The following is a 26,947-nucleotide window of genomic DNA, read 5'->3' on the forward strand; positions in this document are numbered from 1 at the left end:
ATGAAATCATACCTTGAAGGCAGAACTCAGTGTGTCAGAGTGAGCAATGAGCTGTCGCCCACTCTTAGCTATGATGTGGGCGTGCCCCAAGGGTCAATACTGGGGCCCCTCCTGTTCAGCCTGAACATGAATGATCTGCCTTCTGTCTGTACTGGGTCTGAAGTTCAAATGCATGCAGATGATTCAGTGATATATGTGCATGAAAAGAGCAAACAACAAGCTGCACAAGAGCTCACTACTGTAATGGTCCAGGTTACAAAGTGGCTCAGTGACTCGTGTTTGCATCTCAATGTGAAAAAAACAGTTTGCATGTTCTTCACAAAGAGGGCAACAGATGCTACTGAGCCAGATGTCTGTGTCAGGGGAGAAGCTCCAGATGGTATCTGATTTTAACTACCTTGGTATCATACTTGATTCCAACCTCTCTTTTAAAAAGCATGTGAAAAAGGTCATTCAGAACCAAATTCAACCTAGCTAATTTCCGATTAATACGAAAATTGTTTGACTACAGAGGTAGCTAAACTGTACTTCAAATCCATGATACTCCCCCACTTAACATACTGCTTGATTAGTTGGGCCCAAGCTTGCTGTACAACATTAAAACCTATTCAGTCTGTCTACAAACAGGCTCTCAAAGTGTTTGATAGGAAGCCCAATAGCCATCATCACTGTTACATCCTCAGAAAGCATGAGCTCCTGAGTTGGGAAACTCTTGTGCAATACACTGACGCATGTCTTGTATTCAAGATCCTAAATGGCCTGGCTCCTCCCCCTCCACTCAGTATTTTTGTTAAACAGAAAACCCAAACATGTGGCAGCAGATCCACAAGGTCTGCAATGTATAGTTAGTTCCCTTAAGGAAAAGCACCTTTACTAAATCCACTTTCTCTGTGAGAGCTTCCCGTGTCTGGAATAGACAGCCATCAGACACACATAACTGCACCACATATCACACTTTCACATAATGCATGAAGACATGGCTAAAGGTCAATCAGATTTGTGAACATGGTCCCTAGCTGTGTATTGCCGCTTTCCATGTTGTCTGTTGTCTGCAGCTTGTGAGGTGTGGAAACACTGTTGCTTTTATGAATTTTGTCTTGCTGCTTTTTGTTCTATGTTGCTCTGTCTGTATGCTATGTCTTGCTTGTCCTATGTTGCTCTGCGTGTGCTCACTGCTCAATGATTGTCTGTATTGTAATTGTTTTTAATAACCTGCCCAGGGACTGTGGTTGAAAATTAGCTGTCTGGCTAAAACCGTCACTTTTACTGAAACGTTGATTAATGTGCACTGTCCCTGTAAAAATAAAATAAACTCAAACTCAGATGTGTTCAGATGTAATAAGGGTTAAGATTAGGGTCCTCTCCAGCATGGCCAGATATCAGCACCCCTTGCTGTGGATGTCTGGTGGGGATCTGACCCGTGCCCTCTGTGCTATAGATCCCGGAGGCGCTTGGGTACGTGCGTTAGGCTCTGCAGCTGCAGGGAGACGACGTGCACTCACTCCACCTGCTGGCGCTGCTGCTGTCGGCTCAGAAACACTACCACGACGCTCTCAACATCATCGAGATGGCCCTCAGCGAGTATCCTGAGAACTTCATGTTAGTCTGGAGTCTGGCCTTTCTCCACAACAGACTCAATGTTATACCATCTTATTTTGTATATATTAGGATCCTTATTAGCTGTTGCCAAGGCAACCCCTACTCTTCCTGGGGTCCAGGAACAAAACAACACATCACAAGAAAACAATAGTCTACATCGGGGGTATTCCACTCTTACCCCCTACGAGGTCCGGAGCCTGCTGGTTTTTTGTTCTACCTGATTAATTGCACACACCTGTTGTCCCAGGTCTAAATCAGTCCCTGACTAGTGGAACTGGCTTAGATGTCCAATACTTAATAGAAGACACTGTGCGCTATACACATGTACACTGCTCCACCATTGCAGACGTACAATATAACATTTACAATATAACAACAAAACAATATTACTGTGTGTGTGTGTCTCCACAGTGTTGTTTTATCTTATTCAACTCGATTTCTAATTAATTTTATTTTTTTAGTATTTGTTACAGATAGAAATCACAGTGCTAGCTATACAGAAGATATCTCTTCTCCTCCCCATCTCTCCTCCAAATCTACTCTCCTCCTCCCCATCTCCTCTCCTCCTCCCCTTCTCCTCTCCAAATCTCCTCTTCTCCTCCCCATCTCTCCTCCAAATCTCCTCTCCTCCTCCCCATCCCCTCTACTCCTCCCCATCTCCTCTCCTCCCCCCATCTCCTCTCCTCCTCCCCATCTCCTCTCCTCCTTCCCATTTCCTCTCCTCCTCCCCATCTCTTCTCCTCCTCCCAATCTCCTCTCCTCAGTCTCCTCTTCTCAATCTCCTCCTCATCATCTCTTCTTCTCAATCGCCTCTCCTCCTCCCCATCTCCTGTCCTCCTCCCCATTTCCTCTCCTCTTCTCAATCTCCTCCTCCCCATCTCCTCTCCCCCTCCCCATCTCCTCTACTCCTCCCCATCTCTTCTCCTCCCCTTCTCCTCTCCTCCCCCCCACCTCCTCTCCTCCTCCCCATCCCCTCTCCTCCTTCCCATTTCCTCTCCTCCTCCCCATCTCTTCTCCTCCTCCCCATCTCCTCTCTCCTCTCCTCCTCCCCATCTCCTCTCCTCCCAATCTCCTTTGCCCCCTCCCAATCTCCTCTCCTCAGTCTCCTCTTCTCAATCTCCTCCTCATCATCTCCTCTTCTCAATCGCCTCTTCTCAATCGCCTCTCCTCCTCCCCACCTCCTCTCCTCCTCTCCATCTCCTCTCCTCCTCATCATCTCCTCTTCTCAATCGCCTCTCCTCCTCCCCATCTCCTCTCCTCCTCCCCATTTCCTCTCCTCTTCTCAATCTCCTCCTCACCATCTCCCCTCCTCTTCCCCATCTCCTCTTTTCCTCCCCATTTCCTCTTCTCAATCTCCTCCTCACCATCTCTTCTGAATCGCCTCTCCTCCTCCCCATCTCCTCCCCTCCTCCCCATCTCCTCTCATCCTCCCCATCTCCTCTCATCCTCCCCATCTCCTCTCATCCTCCCCATCTCCTCTCCTCCTCCCCATCTCCTCCCCTCCTCCCCATCTCCTCTCCTTGTCCCCATCTCCTCTCATCCTCCCCATCTCCTCTCATCCTCCCCATCTCCTCTCATCCTCCCCATCTCCTCTCATCCTCCCCATCTCCTCCCCATCTCCTCTCCTTGTCCCCATCTCCTCTCATCCTCCCCATCTCCTCTCCTCCTCCCCATCTCCTCCCCTCCTCCCCATCTCCTCTCCTTGTCCCCATCTCCTCTCATCCTCCCCATCTCCTCTCATCCTCCCCATCTCCTCTCATCCTCCCCATCTCCTCTCATCCTCCCCATCTCCTCTCATCCTCACCATCTCCTCTCATCCTCCCCATCTACTCCCCATCTCCTCTCCTTGTCCCCATCTCCTCTCATCCTCCCCATCTCCTCTCCTCCTTCCCATTTCCTCTCCTCCTCCCCACCTCCTCTCCTCCTCTCCATCTCCTCTCCTCCTCATCATCTCCTCTTCTCAATCGCCTCTTCTCAATCGCCTCTCCTCCTCCCCACCTCCTCTCCTCCCTCTCCATCTCCTCTCCTCCTCATCATCTCCTCTTCTCAATCGCCTCTCCTCCTCCCCATCTCCTCTCCTCCTCCCCATTTCCTCTCCTCTTCTCAATCTCCTCCTCACCATCTCCCCTCCTCTTCCCCATCTCCTCTTTTCCTCCCCATTTCCTCTTCTCAATCTCCTCCTCACCATCTCTTCTGAATCGCCTCTCCTCCTCCCCATCTCCTCCCCTCCTCCCCATCTCCTCTCATCCTCCCCATCTCCTCTCATCCTCCCCATCTCCTCTCATCCTCCCCATCTCCTCTCCTCCTCCCCATCTCCTCCCCTCCTCCCCATCTCCTCTCCTCCTCCCCATCTCCTCTCATCCTCCCCATCTCCTCTCATCCTCCCCATCTCCTCTCATCCTCCCCATCTCCTCTCATCCTCCCCATCTCCTCTCATCCTCACCATCTCCTCTCATCCTCCCCATCTACTCCCCATCTCCTCTCCTTGTCCCCATCTCCTCTCATCCTCCCCATCTCCTCTCCTCCTCCCCATCTCCTCCCCTCCTCCCCATCTCCTCTCCTTGTCCCCATCTCCTCTCATCCTCCCCATCTCCTCTCATCCTCCCCATCTCCCCATCTCCCCATCTCCTCTCATCCTCCCCATCTCCTCTCATCCTCACCATCTCCTCTCATCCTCCCCATCTACTCCCCATCTCCTCTCCTTGTCCCCATCTCCTCTCATCCTCCCCATCTCCTCTCCTCCTTCCCATTTCCTCTCCTTCTCCTCATCTCCTCTCCTTGTCCCCATCTCCTCTCATCCTCCCCATCTCTCTCATCCTCCCCATCTCCTCTCATCCTCCCCATCTCCTCTCATCCTCCCCATCTCCTCTCATCCTCCCCATCTCCTCTCATCCTCACCATCTCCTCTCATCCTCCCCATCTACTCCCCATCTCCTCTCCTTGTCCCCATCTCCTCTCATCCTCCCCATCTCCTCTCCTCCTTCCCATTTCCTCTCCTTCTCCCCATCTCCTCTCATCCTCCCCATCTCCTCTCATCCTCCCCATCTCCTCTCATCCTCACCATCTCCTCTCATCCTCCCCATCTACTCCCCATCTCCTCTCCTTGTCCCCATCTCCTCTCATCCTCCTCATCTCCTCTCCTCCTTCCCATTTCCTCTCCTTCTCCTCATCTCCTCTCCTTGTCCCCATCTCCTCTCATCCTCCCCATCTCCTCTCCTCCTTCCCATTTCCTCTCCTTCTCCTCATCTCCTCTCCTTGTCCCCATCTCCTCTCATCCTCCCCATCTACTCCCCATCTCCTCTCCTTGTCCCCATCTCCTCTCATCCTTCCCATTTCCTCTCCTTCTCCTCATCTCCTCTCCTTGTCCCCATCTCCTCTCATCCTCCCCATCTACTCCCCATCTCCTCTCCTTGTCCCCATCTCCTCTCATCCTCCCCATCTCCTCTCCTCCTTCCCATTTCCTCTCCTTCTCCTCATCTCCTCTCCTTGTCCCCATCTCCTCTCATCCTCCCCATCTCCTCTCCTTGTCCCCATCTCCTCTCATCCTCCCCATCTACTCCCCATCTCCTCTCCTTGTCCCCATCTCCTCTCATCCTCCCCATCTCCTCTCCTCCTTCCCATTTCCTCTCCTTCTCCTCATCTCCTCTCCTTGTCCCCATTTCCTCTCCTTCTCCTCATCTCCTCTCCTTGTCCCCATCTCCTCTCATCCTCCCCATCTCCTCTCCTCCTTCCCATTTCCTCTCCTTCTCCTCATCTCCTCTTCTCAATCTCCTCTTCTCAATCGCCTCTCCTCCTCCCCATTTCCTCTCCTCTTCTCAATCTCCTCCTCACCATCTCCTCTTCTGAATCGCCTCTACTCCTCCCCATCTCCTCTCCTCACCCCCATCTCCCTTCCTCCTCCCCATCTCCTCTCCCCCTCTCAATCTCCTCTCCTCCTCCCCATCTACTCTCCTCATCCCCATCTCCTTTTCCCCTTCCCCATTTCCTCTCCTCCTCCTCTTCTCAATTGCCTCTCCTCCTCCCCATCTCCTCATCCCCATCTCCTCTCCCCCCAATCTCCTTTGTCCCCTCGCAATCTCCTCTCCTCAATCTCCTCTCCTCAATCTCCTCTTCTCAATCGCCTCTCCTCCTCCCCATTTCCTCTCCTCTTCTCAATCTCCTCCTCACCATCTCCTCTTCTGAATCGCCTCTACTCCTCCCCATCTCCTCTCCTCACCCCCATCTCCCTTCCTCCTCCCCATCTCCTCTCCCCCTCTCAATCTCCTCTCCTCCTCCCCATCTACTCTCCTCATCCCCATCTCCTCATCCCCATCTCCTTTTCCCCTTCCCCATCTCCTCTCCTCCTCCCCATCTACTCTTCTCATCTCCTCCCCTCCTCCCCTCCTCCCTATCTCCTCTTCTCAATCTCCTCCTCCCCATCTCCTCTCCTCCTCTCCGGTGTCTGACACCTCTGTCTCCCTCTCACACCTCTGTCTCTGTGTAATCCTGAGATACTTTAAAAAAAATCCCTGCTCTGTTTGTTTACAGTGTTTTGAATTTCTCAATTTATAATAGATTTAGCCTGCTGTACCCTCAGGACACCACAGTGTTGGCTGCAGTACCATCAGGGCACCACAGTGTTGGCTGCTGTACCCTCAGGGCACCACAGTGTTGGCTGCTGTACCCTCAGAACACCACAGTGTTGGCTGCTGTACCCTCAGAACACCACAGTGTTGGCTGCTGTGCCTCTCTCTCTGCCTTAGCCACTTACACAACATGAAAAAGAACACATTTTTTTTCACAAGCTTGATTGAGCTTCAGCTTTCCCTGTGTGTGTGTGTGTGTGTGTGTGTGTGTGTGTGTGTGTGTGTGTGTGTGTGTGTGTGTGTGTGTGTGTGTGTGTGTGTGTGTGTGTGTGTGTGTGTGTGTGTGTGTGTGTGTGTGTGTGTGTGTGTGTGTGTGTGTGTGTGTGTGTGTGCATGCCTGTGTGTGTGCACTTGTAAAAACATGAGGCTGAGGGTGGATGCTGTGAATATGTGTGTAAAAAGAGTGTACTGTTATTATTTGTGTGATAACATTGCAGAGAAGATTCAAGGCATGTGGTTTGTTGCACATTCATACACATAGTACATCCATATCACACACACAGTAGCTGGTACTGTACACTGGAATGAGGAAGAGATGAAAGGTGATGGTAATGTGATGTTTGAATGGGCACTACTTATACTGAACAAAAATATAAACGTAACACGTAAAGTGTTGGTCTCATGTTTCATGAGCTGAAATAAAAGATCCCAGCAATTTTCCATATGCACAAAAATGTTATTTCTCAAATGTTGTGCATACATTTGTTTACAGTGGCTTGCGAAAGTATTCACCCCCCTTGGCATCTTTCCTATTTTGTTGCCTTATAACCTGGAATTAAATAGATTTTTGGGGGGGGTTGTAACATTTGATTTACATAACATGCTTGCCACTTTGAAGATGGTAAATATTTTTTTATTGTGAAACAAAACAAGAAATAAGACAAAAAAAAGCAGAAAATTTGAGCGTGCATAACTATTCACCCCCCCCAAAAATCAATACTTTGTAGAGCCACCTCTCTCAGCAATTACAGCTGCAAGTCTCTTGGGGTATGTCTCTATTAAGCTTGTCACATCTAGCCACTGGGATGTTTGCCCTTTCTTCAAGACAAAACTGCTCCAGCTCCTTCAAGTTGGGTGGGTTCTGCTTGTGTAAAGCAGTCTTTAAGTCATAACACAGGTTCTCAATTGGATTAAGGTCTGGGCTTTGACTAGGCCATTCCAAGACATTTAAATGTTTCCGCTTAAACCACACTATTGTTGCATTAGCAGTATGCTAATGGGTCATTGTCCTGCTGGAAGGTGAATCTCTGTCCCAGTCTCAAATCTTTGGAAGACTGAAACAGGTTTCCCTCAAGAATTTCCCTGTATTTTGCGCCATCCATCATTCCTTCAATTCTGACCAGTTTCCCAGTCGATTAAAAACATCCCCACAGCATTTTATTATTTTTATTTTACCTTTATTTAACTAAGTATTTTCAATGACGACCTAGGAACAGTGGGTTAGGGGCAGAACGACAGATTTGTACCTTGTCAGCTAGGGGGTTTGAACTTGCAACCTTCCGGTTACTAGTCCAACTCTCTAACCACTAGGCTACCCTGCCACCCCATAATTTTTTATTTTTTATTTTTATTTCACCTTTATTTAACCAGGTAGGCTAGTTGAGAACAAGTTCTCATTTGCAACTGCAACCTGGCCAAGATAAAGCATAGCAGTGTGAACAGACAACACAGAGTTACACATGGAGTGTGCATATGTATTCACCCCCTTTGCTATGAAGCCCCTAAATAAGATCTGGTAAAACCAATTACCTTCAGAAGTCACACAATTAGTTAAATAGAGTCCACCTGTGTGCAATCTAAGTGTCACATGATCTCAGTATGTATATACGTGTTCTGAAAGGCCCCAGAGTCTGCAACACCACTAAGCAAGGGGCACCACCAAGCAAGCGGCACCATGAAGACCAAGGAGCTCTCCAAACAGGTTTGGGACAGAGTTGTGGAGAAGTACAGATCAGGGTTGGGTTATAAAAAAATATCTGAAACTTTGAACATGCCACGGAGCACCATTAAATCCATTATTAAAAAATGGAAAGAATATGGCACCAAAACAAACCTGCCAAGAGAGGGCCGCCCACCAAAACTCACAGACCAAGCAAGGAGGGCATTAATCAGAGAGGCAACAAAGAGACCAAGGATAACCCTGAAGGAGCTGCAAAACTCCACATCGGAGATTGTAATATCTGTCCATAGGACCACTTTAAGCCGTACACTCCACAGACCTGGGCTTTATGGAAGAGTGGCCAGAAAAAAAGCCATTGCTTAAAGAAAAAAAATAAGCAAAGTACTCTGGTCAGATGAGATTAAAATTGAGATTTTTGGTCATCAAGGAAAACACTACATCTGGCGCAAACCCAAATCCTCTCATCACCCCAAGAATATTATCCCCACAGTGAAGCATGGTGGTGGCAGCATCATTATCATTACCAATATCTTTACCTGTACATGACCATCTGATCATTTATCACTCCAGTGTTAATCTGCAAAATTGTAACTATTCGCCTACCTCCTCATGCCTTTTGCACACATTGTATATAGACTCCCCTTTTACTTTTACTGTTGATGTAAAAAGGTCTTTATAAATACACTTGCATTGATTGATTGATTGAGCTAAATGATATAAGTATTACATGAGTATTACATCACTTCCTTACTGTTACTGTTGCTGAATCCCATCTAGACATAACCCTGGTTCCTCCAGAGGCTCCCTGTATGCATCCCAAATGGCACCCTATTCCCTATTTAATGCACTACACACCCCTATGGGCTCCTGTCATACAAAATGGATAGAGTGCCATTTGGAACACAGCCTGTCTGCAGCTAATAGCAACAATGCTGCGGAGAGAGAGTCAGAGTGGGGACAGATCAGTCCCTCACATCATGTCAGCCTCTTGTTAAACTGGAGAATGTTATTCCACTGAGACCAACAGCCACAGCACCAACACACACACGCACAGCATGAGACTAGACCGGGTCCAGGGCTACTGTAGCCTTATTCCTATACTGCATAATCTGTCTGCAATGTATACAGGATGCAGGAGCAGCTTATTATAGAATGTGAGATAGCATTTACTTCAGACAAAACCTACAGGAGGGGAAATATTCCGGCAGATGAAGCATTGGCGTGTTAAAGTTGGTCCGGAGCTCTGTTTTATGGCGGTTTGTGTGTCTCGTGTTATGAGCGATACTGCCTCAGCGTGTGTAGCACCTTCCCGTCTGTGCAAATATACCGGCCAGATCAAACAACAGAAAATAACTGAACTCTATAATCTTGTTTCTCTCATGGCTCTGATTTCCTGGATATGACTGATTTGAGGAGAAAGACGCAGTAGGTCCTGCCTGGATCCAATAATCCACACAGTGCACCAGACCAATGCATCATAATGTTTCATTGTCACAGTGACATTTGACTAGGGGATCTCTCCATCTCTGTGACTATCAATCTACACACAATACCCCATACTGACAAAGCGAAAACACATTTTAGACATTTTTGAAAATGTATAAAAAAAATTAAAAAACAGAAATACCTTATTTACATAAGTATTCAGACCCTTTGCTATGACACTCGAAATTGAGCTCAGGTGCATCCTGTTTCCATTGATTATCCTTGAGATGTTTCTGCAACTTGATTGGTCATGGTAAATGTTTGGAAATGGTAAATTGTGAATTCAATTGATTGGACATGATTTGGAAAGGCACACACCTGTCTATATAAGGTCCCACATTTGATAGTGCACGTCAGAGCAAAAACCAAGCCATGAGGTCGAAGGAATTGTCCGTAGAGCTCCGAGACAGGATTGTGTCGAGGCACAGATCTGGGGAAGGGTACCAAAAGATTTCTGCAGCGTTGAAGTTTCCCAAGATCACAGTGGCCTCCATCATTCTTAATTTGAAGAAGACCAAGACTCTTCCTAGATCTGGCCGCCCCGAAAAACTGAGCAATCGTTGGAGAAGGGCCTTAGTCAGGGAGGTGACCAAGAACCCTTTGGTCACTCTGACAGAGCTTCAGAGTTCCTCTGTGGAGATGGGAGAACCTTCCAAGAAGGACAACCATCTCTGCGGAACCACAAATCAGGCCTTTATGGTACAGTAGTCAGACGGAAGCCACATCTCAGTAAAAGGCACATGACAGCCCGCTTAGAGTTTGCCAAAAGACACCGAAAGGACTCTGACTCCGAGAAACAAAATTCTCAGGTCTGATGAAACTAAGATTGAACTCTTTGGCCTGTATACCAAGCGTCCCGTCTGGAGGAAACCTGGCACCATCCCTACGGGGAAGCATGGTGGCGGCAGCATCATACTGTGGGAATGGTTTGTTGTCAGAAGCAGGGACTGAGAGACTAGTCAGGATCGAGGCAAAGACGAACGGAGCAAAGTACAGAGAGCTCTTTGATGAAAACCTGCTCCAGAGCACTCAGACTGGGGCAAAGGTTCACCTTCCAACAGGACAACGACCCTAAGCACACAGCCAAGACAACTCAGGAGTGGCTTCAGGACAAGTATCTGAATGTCCTTGAGTGGCCCAGCATCTCTGGAGAGACCTGAAAATTACTGTGTAGCGACACTCCCCATCCAACCTGACAGAGCTTGTGAGGATCTGCAGAGAAGAATGGGAGAAACTCGTCAAATACAGGTGTGCCAGGCTTGTAGCGTCAAACCCAAGAAGACTCGATGCTGTAATCACTGCCAAAGGTCCTTCAACAAAGTGTTGCGTAAAGGGTCTGAATACTAATGTAAATGTGATTAATGTAATTTCTAAAAAACAGTTTTTGAATTATGGGGTATTACGTGTTGATCGATGAGGGGAGGGGGAAACTATTTAATCCATTTCAGAATAAGGCTGTAACGTAACAAAATTTGGAAACAGTCAAGGGGTCTGATTACTTTCCGAATGCACTATGTGTTTTGTGTGGTGGTGTGCCTAACCCACCTCCTAAGCTTGGAGCACTGCTCTCGGTTTCATCACCCATACCATGCAGTAAGCGTGGCTCTACCTTAGACACAAAAACACAGTTTTTAGTCTGAGCAGCTGTCATTCTAAGAGGATAGATGGGCAGAGAGGGGTTTTTAGGAAGCTTAGCTATCTAGTTGGTGTTTAACATCAATTCTGTCTGTCTGTGTGTCCTAGTGATTCGGGTCGAGGCAGCAGCCTGTTGGACAGAGCCATAGCAGACAGATGGACACTAAATGCCATGACGCTGCCTGACTTCAGTGACCCAGAGACAGGTAGGTGTCACCTCACTACCAGTACCTCACAAGCATAGCTTTGTACCAGTACCATACAATGATATACATGCAGGTAAGACTTAAAGCTAAACACTATCTTACCCCAGGCCATTTACCATGGTGGCTATCCTAGAAAAAGATACATACAGTACATACAGGTTGAATTATAAAGCCTCAGTACCATGTCCTTGCCCCTATAGTCACAGTGTGTCCTGTCCTGTCTCATGACTACTGTATCTTCAGCTACACCTGTATCTCTCTCAACACAGTATCATACTGGTCTTTCTCTGTCACGATGGCTACAGGGTTCATGGCCAAACTGGAGTAATGAGGAAACTAGTAGTTGCTGTTAAGGCTGAATCTCGAACCAACCACTCTGCCACTTAGCGATCAAAGCTAGCGAAGTCATTGATTGGCGATTCAGCCAAGGAATAACATTCTAGGCATACATACATACATATACTGAACAAAAATAAAAACCCAACATGCAACAATTTCAATGGTTTTACTGAGTTACAGATCATACATGGAAATCAGCCAACTGAAATAAATTAAATTAGTCCCTAATCTATGGATTTCTCATGACTGGGCAGGGGCGCAGCCATGGGTGGGTGGGCCCTTGGGTGGGTGGTCCGGAAGTGGGGGTCTTGGGCTGGTGTTGTTACACGTGGTCTGCGGTTGTGAGGCTGGTTTGATGTACTGCCAAATTCTCTAAACAACATTATGGTAGAGAAATTAACAGAAAATTCCCTGGCAACCACTCTAGGGGACATTCCTGCAGTCAGCATGCAATTGCACACTCCCTCAAAACTTGAGATGTCTGTGGCATTGTATTGTGTGACAAAACTGCACATTTTAGAGTGGCCTTTTGTTGTCACCAGCACAAGGTGCACCTGTGTAATGATGATGCGGTTTAATCAGCTTCTTGTAATGCCACACTTCTCAAGTGGATGGATTATTTTGACAAGGAGAAATGCTCACTAACAGGGATGTTAAGACATTTGTGCACAACATTTTAGAGTAATAAGCTTAAGAATGGCAAGAGTGTGCAAAGCTTTCATCAAGGCAAACGGTGGCTACTTTGAAGAATCTTAAATATCAGTATATTTTGATTTGTTTAACACTTTTTTGGTTAATGCATGATTCCATGTGTGTTATTTCATATTTTTTATGTCTTCACTATTATTCTACAATGTAGAAAATAGTAAAAAGAAAGAAAAACTCTTTAAGTAGGTGTGTCCAAACTTTTGCCTGGACTGTATTTCCCCTTCTGTTCCTGTCAGCAGTGCTAAGACCAACCCTGTATCCTGTCAAAGTATGAGCTTTCGTTTTAGACTTTCATTTTGTCATAATGAAGGTATTTTTTACTGCAGTGTTCAATGTCCAACAGTTTTTCTTTCCTACCACAATAAAGGCTTTTATATCTGTGTTACCCCATACAGTATTATATTATGTCACTGATCAACTGAAAGGTTTCTCTAAGTTAGCTTTGCCATTTTTCTCATCTTTCTGTGAGACGTTGCTAAGGGAACGACTACAGTTCTGTGTTTTCTATAGATCTGTGTCATTGCTTACTTTTTTGTTGTTTCTAGTCTCTGGCATTGGCTCCTTCTCGCTCTCGGGGTCTTCGGCTCTCTTTCACACCGGCCCCTCCCTCCTCCACTCCTACACTCCTCCACATCCCAAGGCCGACCTCCCTCTGCATCCTCCGAAGCCGGCTGGCGGCTATCATGCTTTCTGTGACGACAGCCTTCAACGACAGTCCAACAATAATAATGCACCTCTGCACCGCCCACCACCATGTGCGGCCAATGGCATGGTTTGGTGTGCGTGACTCACAGCCCAATCACAGCCATGCTTGCTGAGTGTGCAAAATGGCACCATATTCCCTATATAGTGCACTCCAATTGACCCTGGCATAGTGCACTATATAGGTGATAGGGTGCCATTTGGGACGTAACCTGGGTCTGTGCTCCACTGCTTATTAGATCAACCCGTAGATACACAGTAGCTGTTGTGTGTTGTATGTACACTGAGTGTACAAAACATTAGGAACACCTTCCTAATATTGAGTTGCACCCCCTTTGGCCCTCAGAAAAGTCTCAATTCATCAGGGCAGAGACTCTACAAGGTGTCGAAAGCGTTCCACAGGGATGCTGGCCCATGTTGACTCCAATGCTTCCCACAGTTGTTATGTTAGTTGGATTTCTTTTTGGTGGTGGACCATTCTTGATACACACAGGAAACTGTTGAGTGGGAAAAACCCAGCAGCGTTGCAGCTCGACTCACTCAAACCGGTGTGCCTGGCACCTACTACCATACCTTGTTCAAAGGCACTTAAATATTTTGTCTTGCCCACCCTCTGACTGGCACACACACACAATCCACGTCTTACTGATTTGAAGTGGATTTAAAAGGTGCCATCAATAAAGGATCAGAGCTTTCACCTGGTCAGTCTATGTCATGGATTCACCTGGTCAGTCTATGTCATGGATTCACCTGGTCAGTCTATGTCATGGATTCACCTGGTCAGTCTATGTCATGGATTCACCTGGTCAGTCTATGTCATGGATTCACCTGGTCAGTCTATGTCATGGATTCACCTGGTCAGTCTATGTCATGGATTCACCTGGTCAGTCTATGTCATGGATTCACCTGGTCAGTCTATGTCATGGATTCACCTGGTCAGTCTATGTCATGGATTCACCTGGTCAGTCTATGTCATGGATTCACCTGGTCAGTCTATGTCATGGAAAGAGCAGGTGTTCCTAATGTGTTGTACACTCAGTGTATAGTTCCTTAACAGTGATGAAAACCATGCTGGAAAGGACAAGGTGAAAACAATACCCAGGCAGCACAGTACTATTCAGGTCGGCCTAACAGAATGATTCAGGTCGGCCTAACAGAATGATTCAGGTCGGCCTAACAGAATGATTCAGGTCGGCCTAACAGTATGATTCAGGTCGGCCTAACAGAATGATTCAGGTCGGCCTAAGAATGATTCAGGTCGGCCCAACAGAATGATTCAGGTCGGCCTAACAGAATGATTCAGGTCGGCCTAACAGTATGAATCAGGTTGGCCTATCAGTATGAGTCAGGCCAGAGTGTCCTGTCCTGCAAGCCTAACAGGATTCTGTCAGCCTGTCACCATCCCATTGAAAGGGTAACGTTAAGTCCCTATTCTGCCTGATTGGCAGTCCTGTCCGGTTTAGACAGTGAGTCAGCAGCCACTGAGGATATGAGAAGGAAAGAGAGAACAATGAAAGAAAGAGAGGTGAACTCAGGGCACCGTATCGATCTATCTGACCGGCTGGGTCTTAAGACAAATGGCTTCTTTTCTATAATCGTATCTGTCACTGAGGACAAAACAATAAAACGACAACGTCAGACAAATAAGATGTCAGTTCAGTTGGCATGGAGGTTGTTTGGGGTAAACAGAGGTAGTACAGTATACAACGTGTGAGGAATTTCCAGTCAGGCACTTGTACTACAGGTTTGTCTACAGGTTGAACCCACCCACGTTTGTTCAAGCATGCTCCCTCTCCACACACACGCCACTCTACTACCTATTCTGTCCTTTATCTACCTCTCTTTGTCCCCTGGCTTTATCTTTCTAGTAATTCATTTGTCCTTTGCTGTTCCACAATCTCTCCCCCCTCTGCCTTCTGTTGTACCATTGTATGGTTTACTGCTAGATAAAGGGTTAGATTGGGGCACTTCAAATAACCATTGTGTATTTACACATGCACTAGAGGCCCAAGGTTTTTGTGTTTGCCATAATAATGTGCTTGATCTTTAAATAAGGAAAAGCTTGCAGCTTCAACCTTTGTCAAGGATGGCAATATGGCAACCACAGAAACCTGCAGTGGTGAAGCACAGTTTAGGATGGATTGGATTTGCGCAATGATAGTGTATTTATGTGGATCAAATTTCCTAATTTCATTAGCAGTTAGTAACAATAGCATAAATAACATGAATAAAAGTGTTGTGTTCCCTGAAGTTAAAAATGACCTTTAAAATGTTTGACTCCAAAGTCTGCTATAGTTTTGTTGTTGAGTGAAAAGGATTTGAAAGTTTTCTCCTGGCTGTATCTCTTTAATTACTCCTCTTTAATGTATTTTCTCTTTTCAGAAATCCTCCTTCTTTCTTTCTTTGTTTTTGGTTTGTTATTTTAAAGGCAGCCCTCCAGATGCTAACTCGTCAGTATCATGGTTTTTACTCCATGTTTTCAGTTTGTAAGTAGCTCTTTTCTCCCTCCGCTCCCTCTCTCTTTGCCCACTAAGACGCTGGACTTCTGGCCTTGGCCTGATCTCTCCTCCACAGTCAGAATCTGTGCAGGTCAAAATAATATCCCAGTGCCCCAGGGCAGTGATTGGGGACACTGCCCTGTGTAAGGTGCCGTCTTTCGGATGTTAAACAGGTGTCCTGACTCTCTGAGGTTATTATAGATCCCTAAATTCCCAATCTGGCCGTCAAACCATCACGGTCACCTAATCATCCCCAGTTTACAATTGGCTCATTCATCCTCTCCCCTGTAACTATTCCCCAGGTCGTTACTGTACGTGAGAAAGTGTTCTCAGTCAACTTACCTGGTAAAATAACAGATAAATAAAATAAATAATATATCCATCTGCCACCACCACCAACCACCTGCCTGTCTCTCTGTCTGTCTGTGCTCCTAAAGTCAGTCAGTCACCCACCATGTGTGTACTGTTCTGGAGGCTGTCCTGTTCGCTACTGCTAGTTCACCTTTTGCTCCGTTTTTCCCCCCGTTTTTTTCCACCTCAGACCCTTTGTGCTACACCTCAACAATTAGCTCACTGAGCTCCCTGACTCGTGGGCCAGCTATGGAGTAGGCAACTCCATAATTAAAGAGTCAGTATCGTTTCCCCCGGCTAGATGCTCTATTCTGTTCACCAGATACGCAGCCTTGTCATAGACGCTCCCTCCACCTGACCATACAATGCAGAGCTCATTAGTCAGACCAGTCCCAGTCGGGCCAGCTGTTTTTTTTCTGTTTTTTTCTCATTTTCTTTGTGGTTTAGTTATCGGGCTGTCAGATGGAGCCTGTCAGTCAAAAGGACTATGTTGTCCATGACTGCTGACACCTGGCTGTTATATTGTGGAGACCAGTCAGTTTTGATTATTAACAGTTTTCCTTTGAGCTTCTCTGACAGCAAACGCGCATTGGCCACTTTCTTTTCATGCGGCCAGCCCTGTGTTCTCTGACATGCTCTTGGACTTCACTAGAAACCAAACAAAAATAGTTGATGAGCACTGCCTCTTGTAGTGGAGGAGGTACATAAAGATGTTTGAATTCAGATATGATGGAATTGTTTTACCACAATCCATGGAGTTTTTAAACTATGGCGCACGACATGGTTGAATGCGCCAATAAATGAACACAGTCTACTTTTTTATTTGATCAAATTACCTACGTCTTGGAGCTTCAATTGGGATCATGTGCTAATGACGATTTAAAAAAAAAGAGCAACAGAGCAATGTACTATACAGCAAACTTGGTATACAAGTGCATGGAGGTCGCCATCTTTATGCATCTTCCCCATTCCTGCTGCCGCTCTGTGCTCTCAAGCCCCGGTGAAATGAATATCGTTTCTTTAAGAACGTGAATATTCTTTCTGTGCTGCTGTGAACTGAAACCCCACCCTCCACATCGCTCTCCATCAATGCCTTGCTCTTTGTACCCTGCATGAACATTTTAGGCCGCTGTGTGTGTGTGCTGCATTTTAGGCCGCTGTGTGTGTGTGCTGCATTTTAGGCCGCTGTGTGTGTGTGCTGCATTTTAGGCCGCTGTGTGTGTGTGCTGCATTTTAGGCCGCTGTGTGTGTGTGCTGCATTTTAGGCCGCTGTGTGTGTGTGCTGCATTTTAGGCCGCTGTGTGTGTGTGCTGCATTTTAGGCCGCTGTGTGTGTGTGCGCGGGAAAGACTCTGTGCTATTTTTTCCTAACTGCATGGATCACAATTTTCACTCATCCAGGTAAAGAGTATACCAGTTTAATCCAGGCTTAGTTGGACTCATTCACCTGAAGTGTGTGTCATTTATCGATATAACCGGATAACAGTATCTATAGCCTGCTTGGTGATACAGCCGTCTGTCTTGATAGTACAGCTCCTGTTGCTCTTTCTCTATCTATTCAGGGACCTTTTAAAACATCAATCCCGCCACTCATCCGGGTGTTCCTTCCTTCTGTGATAAACCTTCCTCAACCATATCATATTGTTGTGGTCATAGAAATAGAATGGCTAGAACAGAGAAATCTCTTTAGGCCACGACATTACACTCAGTATGGTTGACGCTGTCTGCATCCCAAATGGCAGCCTATTCTCTATATGGGTCAGTACTTTTGAACAGAGCAGAGTGTCTCCAGTCTGCAGCTGTGCTAAATGTGGGAGCTGGAGCTGAGGTGGGTTACTGCTGCTGTTTGGGAGGGAAGAGGGTCGATCTTAGGGGTCCCGAATGGCTTCCTATTGTCTATATAGTGCACACTATATAGACAATAGGAAGCCATTTGGGACACAGGCAGGGTTTGCGTTTTAGAAGCACACTGTGTGCCTTGCTCATCGCGTCAGTCAATAACCAGGGAGCCAGAGAGAAAGCAAAGAGTTCTATTTCTGATAGCCTGCCTGCCTGTAATCCTGTGTGCAGTGGTGTGGGTGTTCAGAGAGATAGATTAAAGGAGGAGAATGTGTAGAGGTAGGAGAGAGAGTGCGTAGAGAAGCTACTGTGTTTGTAAAAATTGTTCTACCATCTAGATTAGATTATATTTTTCTGGTTTAGATTGTGTTCATTACTAGTGTGTTGAGGTAATAAGAGGAGCCTTTACAGTGTTGAGATGATGTTCAGCATCGATGGCTGGTGTGTTTCAGTGATGTAGAGCATGTGTAGAGTATAACACCAGTCTATAGTGTAACGTAAAGGGGATTTCAGGATCAGTGTTTAGTTTTATGGGCAGCCAGTCAGTTCGTAAAGGTGAGTGAAGTGTGTTGAGGAGAGGAGGTTGTTAATGGGTTCATATGGACACTGGAGGTGTTTTATGGATGTTACTGATTGTTAAAGGGTCTATAGCTTTAATAGAATCACTTACGCAGAAAGTTTGTCTGCACGTCCCAGCCTGCCTCTGCTGCAGGCCTGTTATGTTTTAACGAGACATGTCCGTGCGAGCGAGCGAGCGAGCGTGTGTTTGAAGTGGCCTTGTGTGCCTCACCAGAGGCTGTCCCCTCTCTTCCCATTTCACTAAATCCTTTTAGCACCATTTCAGTTTAAACGCAAGTCAAATCTCTACTCTCAACTCACAAGACTTCATCAAAAACATCTGTCTATAGCCAGGGGTATTTTCTCCCCACCCTAAATTCATCTCAGGCATTTTCTTTGCCCTGCACCTTTCACCAAATCTTCTTGACAGGATTTGAAGATAGGAAGCATTTGGCCTTTAATCTAAAGCTCTTTGAGGCCTATAATGAAAGCTCTCTTGTTTTTTAGAGTGGGGGAAAGTAGTTTCCACTCCAAATAGTATCTCCAACGAACCAACTAACTACTTTCTACAGCTACAGCCAGGTTATTGTACATCTATACATGGATATGTGAATCAGTGATTTGCATGAATAATAGTTTTTTTGCAAGGACAGGTAATAGGTACTGACTTAGTGTAGCTGACTAAGTATTAGCCTATATAATATGAAGTATTTCAAATCAAATCAAATTTTATTTGTCACATACACATGGTTAGCAGATGTTAATGCGAGTGTAGTGAAATGCTTTTGCTTCTAGTTCCGACAATGCATTAATAACCAACAAGTAATCTAACTAACAATTCCAAAACTACTGTCTTATACACAGTGTAAGGGGATAAAGAATATGTACATAAAGATATATGAATGAGTGATGGTACAGAGCAGCATAGGCATGAAGCCAACTGTATGTGACATTTTGTGCAGCTTAAAGTGGAGAAACATTAGCCTGCAGTTGCATCCTTTACCATGAGGAGGTGCTGCCTTGCTGACCCCCTCTCTCTCTCTCTCTCTCTCTCTCTCTCTCTCTCTCTCTCTCTCTCTCTCTCTCTCTCTCTCTCTCTCTCTCGCTGTCTCTGTCTCTCTCTCTCTCTTTGTATCTGTGTGCAGGCTCAGTCCACGCCACATCCATGGCGGCGTCACGGGTGGAACAGGCCCTGTCAGAGGTGGCCTCCTCCATGCAGAGCAGCGCCCCCAAACAAGGACCCCTACACCCCTGGATGGCTCTGGCTCAGATCTGGCTTCACGCAGGTATAATTGTACACTACACCACTATAACACACAGCTATGGTAGTACACTACACCACTATAACACACAGCTATGGTAGTACACTACACCACTATAACACACAGCTATGGTAGTACACTACACCACTATAACACACAGCTATCGTGGTACACTACACCTGTCACGCCTTGGTCATTGTATTTTGTGTTTTTGGTATATGTTTGGGTAGGCCAGGGTGTGACAGGGTGTGTGTGATATGTTGTTTTTCGTATTGGGGTTTGTATTTATTGGGATTGTGTATGATTAGGGGTGTGTCTAGTTAGGCTTGGCTGCCTGATGCGATTCTCAATTGGAGTCAGGTGATTCTCGTTGTCTCGGATTGGGAACCGTATTTAGGTAGCCTGAGTTTGCGTTGTATTTTGTGGGTGTTTGTACCTGTCTCTGTGTAGTAGTCACCAGATAGGCTGTAATAGGTTTCACGTTCCGTTTGTTGTTTTCGTATTTCAGTTATTTCATGTACCGTTTTCATTCATTAAAGGCATGAGTAACCTACACGCTGCATTTCGGTCCTACTCTCTTCATTCAACAGACAAACGTCGTTACAGAAACACCCACCACTCACAGACCGAGCAGCGTGTGAACTGGCAGGAGCCTAAGGAGGACGTTATGGATAGCAGAAGCATGGAGTATACGTCGTGGGAAGAAATCGACAGGTGGGCGGCCGACCCGGAGAGAGTGCAGGAGCCCGCCTGGGATTCCCTACAGCAATGCGAAGAGGGCTATAGACGAATGGAGTCGAAAAGGACAGCACGGCGACGCGGTTGGTAACCGGAAAGTCACCCCAAAAAAATTATTGGTGGGGGGCTTAGGGAGAGTATGGCTGAGTCAGGAGATAGACCTGAGCCAACTCTCCTTGTTCATCGTGAGGAGCCAAGGAGGAGACCAGAACCAGAGCCAGTGTTAGAGGTGAGCGAAGCAGAGACTGTGAAGGAGTTAATGGGGAAAGTGGAGTGGAGAGTAATGAGGGAGTTGCTAGCTTGGTGCTATAGATATAATATTCGTCCGACGGATCGTTGTCGGGGATTTGATAGCGCCTGAGTTAGCGCTCTATACTCAACCTGAGGTGCGTGTTAGTCAGCTGGTGAAGTTGGTGCCAGCCTCACGCACCAGGCCTCCTGTGCACATCCCTAGCCTTGCACGTCCTGTGCCTACACTGCTCTCAAGATCTCCAGTACGCCTTCACGGTCTAGCCCATCCTGTGCCACCTCCACACACCAGTCCTCCGGTAGCAGCTCCCCGCACCAGGCTTCCTGTGCGTGTCCTCGATCCAGTACCACCAGTTCCAGCACCACGCACCAGGCCTCCAGTGCGCCTCGCCTGTTCAGCGCAGCCAGCGCTTTTCTCCTCTCCTGCGCTGTTGGAGTCTCCCGCCTGTTCAGCGCAGCCAGCGCTTTTCTCCTCTCCTGCGCTGCCGGAGTCTCCCGTCTGCCCAGCGCCGCCAGACAACCAGTCTCTTCCAGATCTCCCCGACAACCAGTCTCTTCCAGATCTCCCCGACAACCAGTCTCTTCCAGATCTGCCCGACAACCAGTCTCTTCCAGATCTGCCAGACAACCAGTCTCTTCCAGATCTCCCCGACAACCAGTCTCTTCCAGATCTCCCCGACAACCAGTCTCTTCCAGATCTGCCCGACAACCTGAATCTTCCAGTTCCACCAGCCAGCCAGGATTTACCGGAGCCTACTACCTGCCTGAGCTTCCTCTCAGTACTGACCTTCCTCTCAGTACTGGGCTTCCTCTCAGTACTGGGCTTCCTCTCAGTACCGGGCTTCCTCTCAGTACCGGGCTTCCCCTCAGTACCGGGCTGCTTCTGTCCCGAGCTGCCCCTCAGTCCCGGGCTGCCCCTCAGTCCCGGGCTGCCCCTCTGTCCCGGGCTGCCCCTCTGTCCTGAGATGCCCCTCTGTCCCGAGATGCCCCTCTGTCCCGAGATGCCCCTCTGTCCCGAGATGCCCCTCTGTCCCGAGATGCCCCTCTGTCCCGAGATGCCCCTCTGTCCCGAGATGCCCCTCTGTCCTGAGATGCCCCTCTGTCCTGAGATGCCCCTCTGTCCCGAGCTGCCCCTCTGTCACGAGCTGCTCCTCAGTTATGTGGGGATTTGGGTGAGGACTATTAGGCCGTGGTCGGCGGAGAAAGTGGATTATCCCAGGACGCGTAGGGGAGGAAATAGGACATTTATGGAGTGGGGTCCACGTCCCGAGCCAGAACCGCCACCATGGACAGACGCCCACCCGGACCCTCCCTATGCTCTTGAGGTGCGTCCGGGAGTCCGCACCTTAGGGGGGGGGGTTCTGTCACGCCTTGGTCATTGTATTTTGTGTTTTTGGTACATGTTTGGGTAGGCCAGGGTGTGACATGGGTTTATATGTTGTTTTTCGTATTGGGGTTTGTATTTATTGGGATTGTGTATGATTAGGGGTGTGTCTAGTTAGGCTTGGCTGCCTGAAGCGATTCTCAATTGGAGTCAGGTGATTCTCGTTGTCTCGGATTGGGAACCATATTTAGGTAGCCTGAGTTCGCGTTGTATTTTGTGGGTGTTTGTACCTGTCTCTGTGTAGTAGTCACCAGATAGGCTGTAATAGGTTTCACGTTCCGTTTGTTGTTTTCGTATTTCAGTTATTTCATGTACCGTTTTCATTCATTAAAGGCATGAGTAACCTACACGCTGCATTTCGGTCCTACTCTCTTCATTCAACAGACGAACGTCGTTACAACACCACTATAACACACAGCTATGGTGGTACACTACACCACTATAACACACAGCTATGGTAGTACACTACACCACTATAACACACAGCTATGGTAGTACACTACACCACTATAACACACAGCTATGGTAGTACACTACACCACTATAACACACAGCTATGGTAGTACACTATACCACTATAACACACAGCTATGGTAGTACACTACACCACTATAACACACAGCTATGGTAGTACACTACACCACTATAACACACAGCTATGGTAGTACACTACACCACTATAACACACAGCTATGGTAGTACACTACACCACTAACACACAGATATGGTAGTACACTATACCACTATAACACATGGCTATGGTAGTACACTACACCACTATAACACACAGCTATGGTAGTACACTACACCACTATAACACACAGTTATGGTAGTACACTACACCACTATAACACACAGCTATGGTAGTACACTACACCACTATAACACACAGTTATGGTAGTACACTACACCACTAACACACAGCTATGGGGTACACTACACCACTATAACACACAGTTATGGTAGTACACTACACCACTATAACACACAGTTATGGTAGTACACTACACCACTAACACACAGCTATGGTAGTACACTACACCACTAACACACAGCTATGGTAGTACACTACACCACTAACACACAGCTATGGTTGTATACTACACCACTATAACACACAGCTATGGGGTACACTACACCACTATAACACACAGTTATGGTTGTATACTACACCACTATAACACACAGGTATGGTAGTACACTGCACCACTATAACACACAGCTATGGTAGTACACTGCACCACTATAACACACAGCTATGGTTGTACACTACACCACTAACACACAGCTATGGTAGTACACTACACCACTAACACACAGCTATGGTAGTACACTACACCACTAACACACAGCTATGGTTGTATACTACACCACTAAAACACAGGTATGGTAGTACACTGCACCACTATAACACACAGCTATGGTAGTACACTACACCACTATAACACACAGCTATGGTGGTACACTATAACACATGGCTATGGATGTGTGTGTGTGTGTGTGTGTGTGTGTGTGTGTGTGTGTGTGTGTGTGTGTGTGTGTGTGTGTGTGTGTGTGTGTGTGTGTGTGTGTGTGTGTGTGTGTGTGTGCACTTGTGTTCATGCATGTGTGTGTGTGTTGTCAGTGATTGACAGGGTGTGTGGGAGTGGTAAACCATTAATTCAGGGGAGGTGGGGTTGTGGTGGGAGGAGGGTGGTGGACTACTAGAAGAGCAGCTTAATGGAATCAAAATATCTTCCTGGGAAGTGATCTGACTGTGGACCATTATCATAACCCAGGCAGGGTGATAGGTGGGAAGGAATCTACATACTGACTTCTTTATTGGGTCAATATTCTTATCGCTGGCCTTGCATAGATATTCACACCAAGGGGACGTCACCTCCCACTAAAACTGCCTCGGCTCTGAAAGAGAGAGAAGAAGGGGAGGGGGGAGAAGAGAAGTAGGAAAGAATGAGAGTGGAGAGAGAGAGAGATGGGGATGGGTGAGAGAAAATGTAATAACTTGCCGGTGTTACGTTCTAAATAAACAGAGTAAAAGAGTTAAAGCAGAGTTAAAGCTCAAACTACATTTATTCGCCCACTGGGTCAAACATCTGAAAAGCCAAAGACATGTTTCCACCAGCCTTTAGGCGGAGTCTCATCCTTTTCTCGAAACATTACATCTTTGTTGCTTGGCAGGAAATTAAGTGATGTGGGTAATAAACTGTTCCTTCTCTCTTCATGTGACCTGACCTCTGCCCCCATTCCTCACTAATCCACAGCTATCCACCCTCATCAGTGACCGCAACCACGTGAATGCCTTTTCCCTTACTTAATAACATTCCAAGCCCCTGGCTCTTATCCAACTTCCATTGACCCCACCATATACAGTGGCAAGAAAAAGTAGGTGAACCCTAGGCTAATGACTTCTCCAAAAGATAATTGGAGTCAGGAGTCAGCTAACCTGGAGTACAATCATTGAGATGAGACTGGAGATGTTTGTTACAGCTGCCCTGCCCTATAAAAAACACTCACAACATTTGAGTTTGCTTTTCACAAGATGCATTGCTTGATGTGAACCATGCCTCGAACAAAAGAGATCTCAGAAGACCCAAGATTAAGAGCTGTTGACTTGAATAAAGCTGGAAAGGGTTAGAAAAGTATCTCTAAAAGCCTGATGTTCATTAGTCCACTGTAAGACAAATTCCCTAGGAGTGGCAGTCTTGCAAAGATGACTGCAAGAGCACAGTGCAGAAAGCTCAATGAGGTTAAGATGAATCATAGTGTCAGCTAAAGACTTACAGAAATCTCTGGAACATGCTAACATCTCTGTTGACGAGTCTACGATACGTAAAACACTAAACAAGAATGGTGTTCATGGGAGGACACCACAGAAGAAGTCACTGCTGTTCAAAATAACCATTGCTGCACATCTGACATTCGCAAAAGAGCATCTGTAAGTTCCACAATGCTACTGACAAAATATTCTGTGGACAGATGAAAATAAAGTTTAGGAAAGAACACACAACACTGTGTGGAGAGAAAAAAGGCACAACACACCAACATCAAAACCTCATAACAACTGTAAAGTATGGTGGAGGGAGCATCATGGTTTGGAGCCGTTTTGCTGCCTCAGGGCCTGGACAGCTTGCTATCATCAATAGAAAAATGAATTCCCATGTTTATCAAGACAATTTGCAAGAGAATGTTAGGCTATCTGTCTGCCAATTGAAACTCAACAGAATGGCTTCAACAGAAGAAAATACACCTTTCTGGAGTGGACCAGTCAGAGTCTTTACCTCAGCCCGATTGAGATGCTGTGGCATGACCTCAAGAGAGCAGTTCACACCAAACATCTGCCAAAGGAGGTTCAACCAGTTATTAAGGGTTCACATACTTTTTACACCCTGCACTGTGAATGTTTCCACAGTGTGTTCAGGAAAGACATGAAAACATATAATTGTTTGTGTGTTATTAGTTTAAGCAGACTATGTTTGTCTATTGTTGTGTCTTAGATGAAGAGCAGATCAAATTTTATGACCAATTTATGCAGAAGTCCAGGTAATTCCAAAGGGTTTACATACATTTTCTTGCCTCTTCATGTGACCTGACCTGACCTCGGCCCCCATTCCTCACTAATCCACAGCCATCCACCCTCATCAGTGACCTCATCAGTAACCAATAACTTCTGGTGTAGCAAGTATTTCAAATTACAACCCAACAGTCCCTACGATTTTAATAGTAATTCTATACTGTTCAACATCACATAAACTTTGAAATTACTTAGAAATGAACAAAAAATGTAACATGAACAAAAAATAAAACATGATTAACATTCACAGTTGATTATTCAATTTAAACCTCCAAGACTTATGGCCTCTGTTCTATAATAAAACTATGCAGACTCTTATTTGCATCTCTCATTGGACAACTGATAATGACATTTCAGCTGGAGCTTTTGGCTTCCTCCATTTCCTCCTTCTGGTACCGAAGAGAGTGATAGTACAAGACATGAAAACAAAAAGAAACACCAAACATAGCACGTTATTAATACTTTCTAAGCTTGCATAATTAAACGTTTGATAACATGACGATTCCCATTCTCTCTTTGCCTGACTCTATGCCTTCAGGGTCATTTTCTGCTGGGTTCTACAAAAATGAAGGCCCTAAGAGACCTCCTCATGCTTTCACTCAGTCTTCCCCCGTCCGACAACAGGTTCCAAGAGGTGTTCCCAAGCCATTTCCACTTTGCTCCCCATCTCCTACTCCTAATTCGCGCTATAGTCCAGTTCCATGCTGTTACTATAGCCTCCTTCATCACTACTCCCGCTCCTTCAGTTACGGTCCCTACAACGACTGCTGTGAGAATAGCTATTGCATTGAATCTGTCTCCTGCTCTCCTATTGCCTTTGTGGTTCACTGATATATCTAGAACTGAATCTTTCAGATTCTCCCTACCTCAGAAACCTTTTGAGATGCACAGTTGAGAGCATCCTATCGGGCTGTATCACCGCCTGGTACGGCAACTGCACCACCCGCAACCGCAGGGCTCTCCAGAGGGTGGTGCGGTCTGCCCAACGCATCACCGGGTGCACACTGCCTGCCCTCCAGGACACCTACAGTACCCGATGTCACAGGAAGGCCAAAAAGATCATCAAGGACAACAACCACCTGAGTCCCGACCTGTTCACCCCACGCCTTTGTGAACACCCTCATTACAGTGTAAACTTTGGGTCCCAGTGGTTGATACACAGCCACCTTCTGACACTTTACCGTCACTCTGTCCCAATCTTCTTGAAGATATTTCAAGTGTTTCCTGGCTGTTATGAATGGGGGAGATAACAGTGGCGTTGGAAGCGTATCCAACCTTACAAAACTGAGTCACATGCTT

General features: G+C 46.5%; 1 pseudogene; it reads left to right on the forward strand.

Moving 5' to 3' along the window:
* LOC118369063 (tetratricopeptide repeat protein 7B-like) overlaps nucleotides 1–26,947 on the forward strand; it is a 149,271-nt pseudogene that overhangs the window by 82,673 nt on the left and 39,651 nt on the right.

The sequence above is a fragment of the Oncorhynchus keta genome, chromosome 35, assembly GCF_023373465.1.
Source record: "Oncorhynchus keta strain PuntledgeMale-10-30-2019 chromosome 35, Oket_V2, whole genome shotgun sequence".
Taxonomy (NCBI): Eukaryota; Metazoa; Chordata; class Actinopteri; order Salmoniformes; family Salmonidae; genus Oncorhynchus; species Oncorhynchus keta.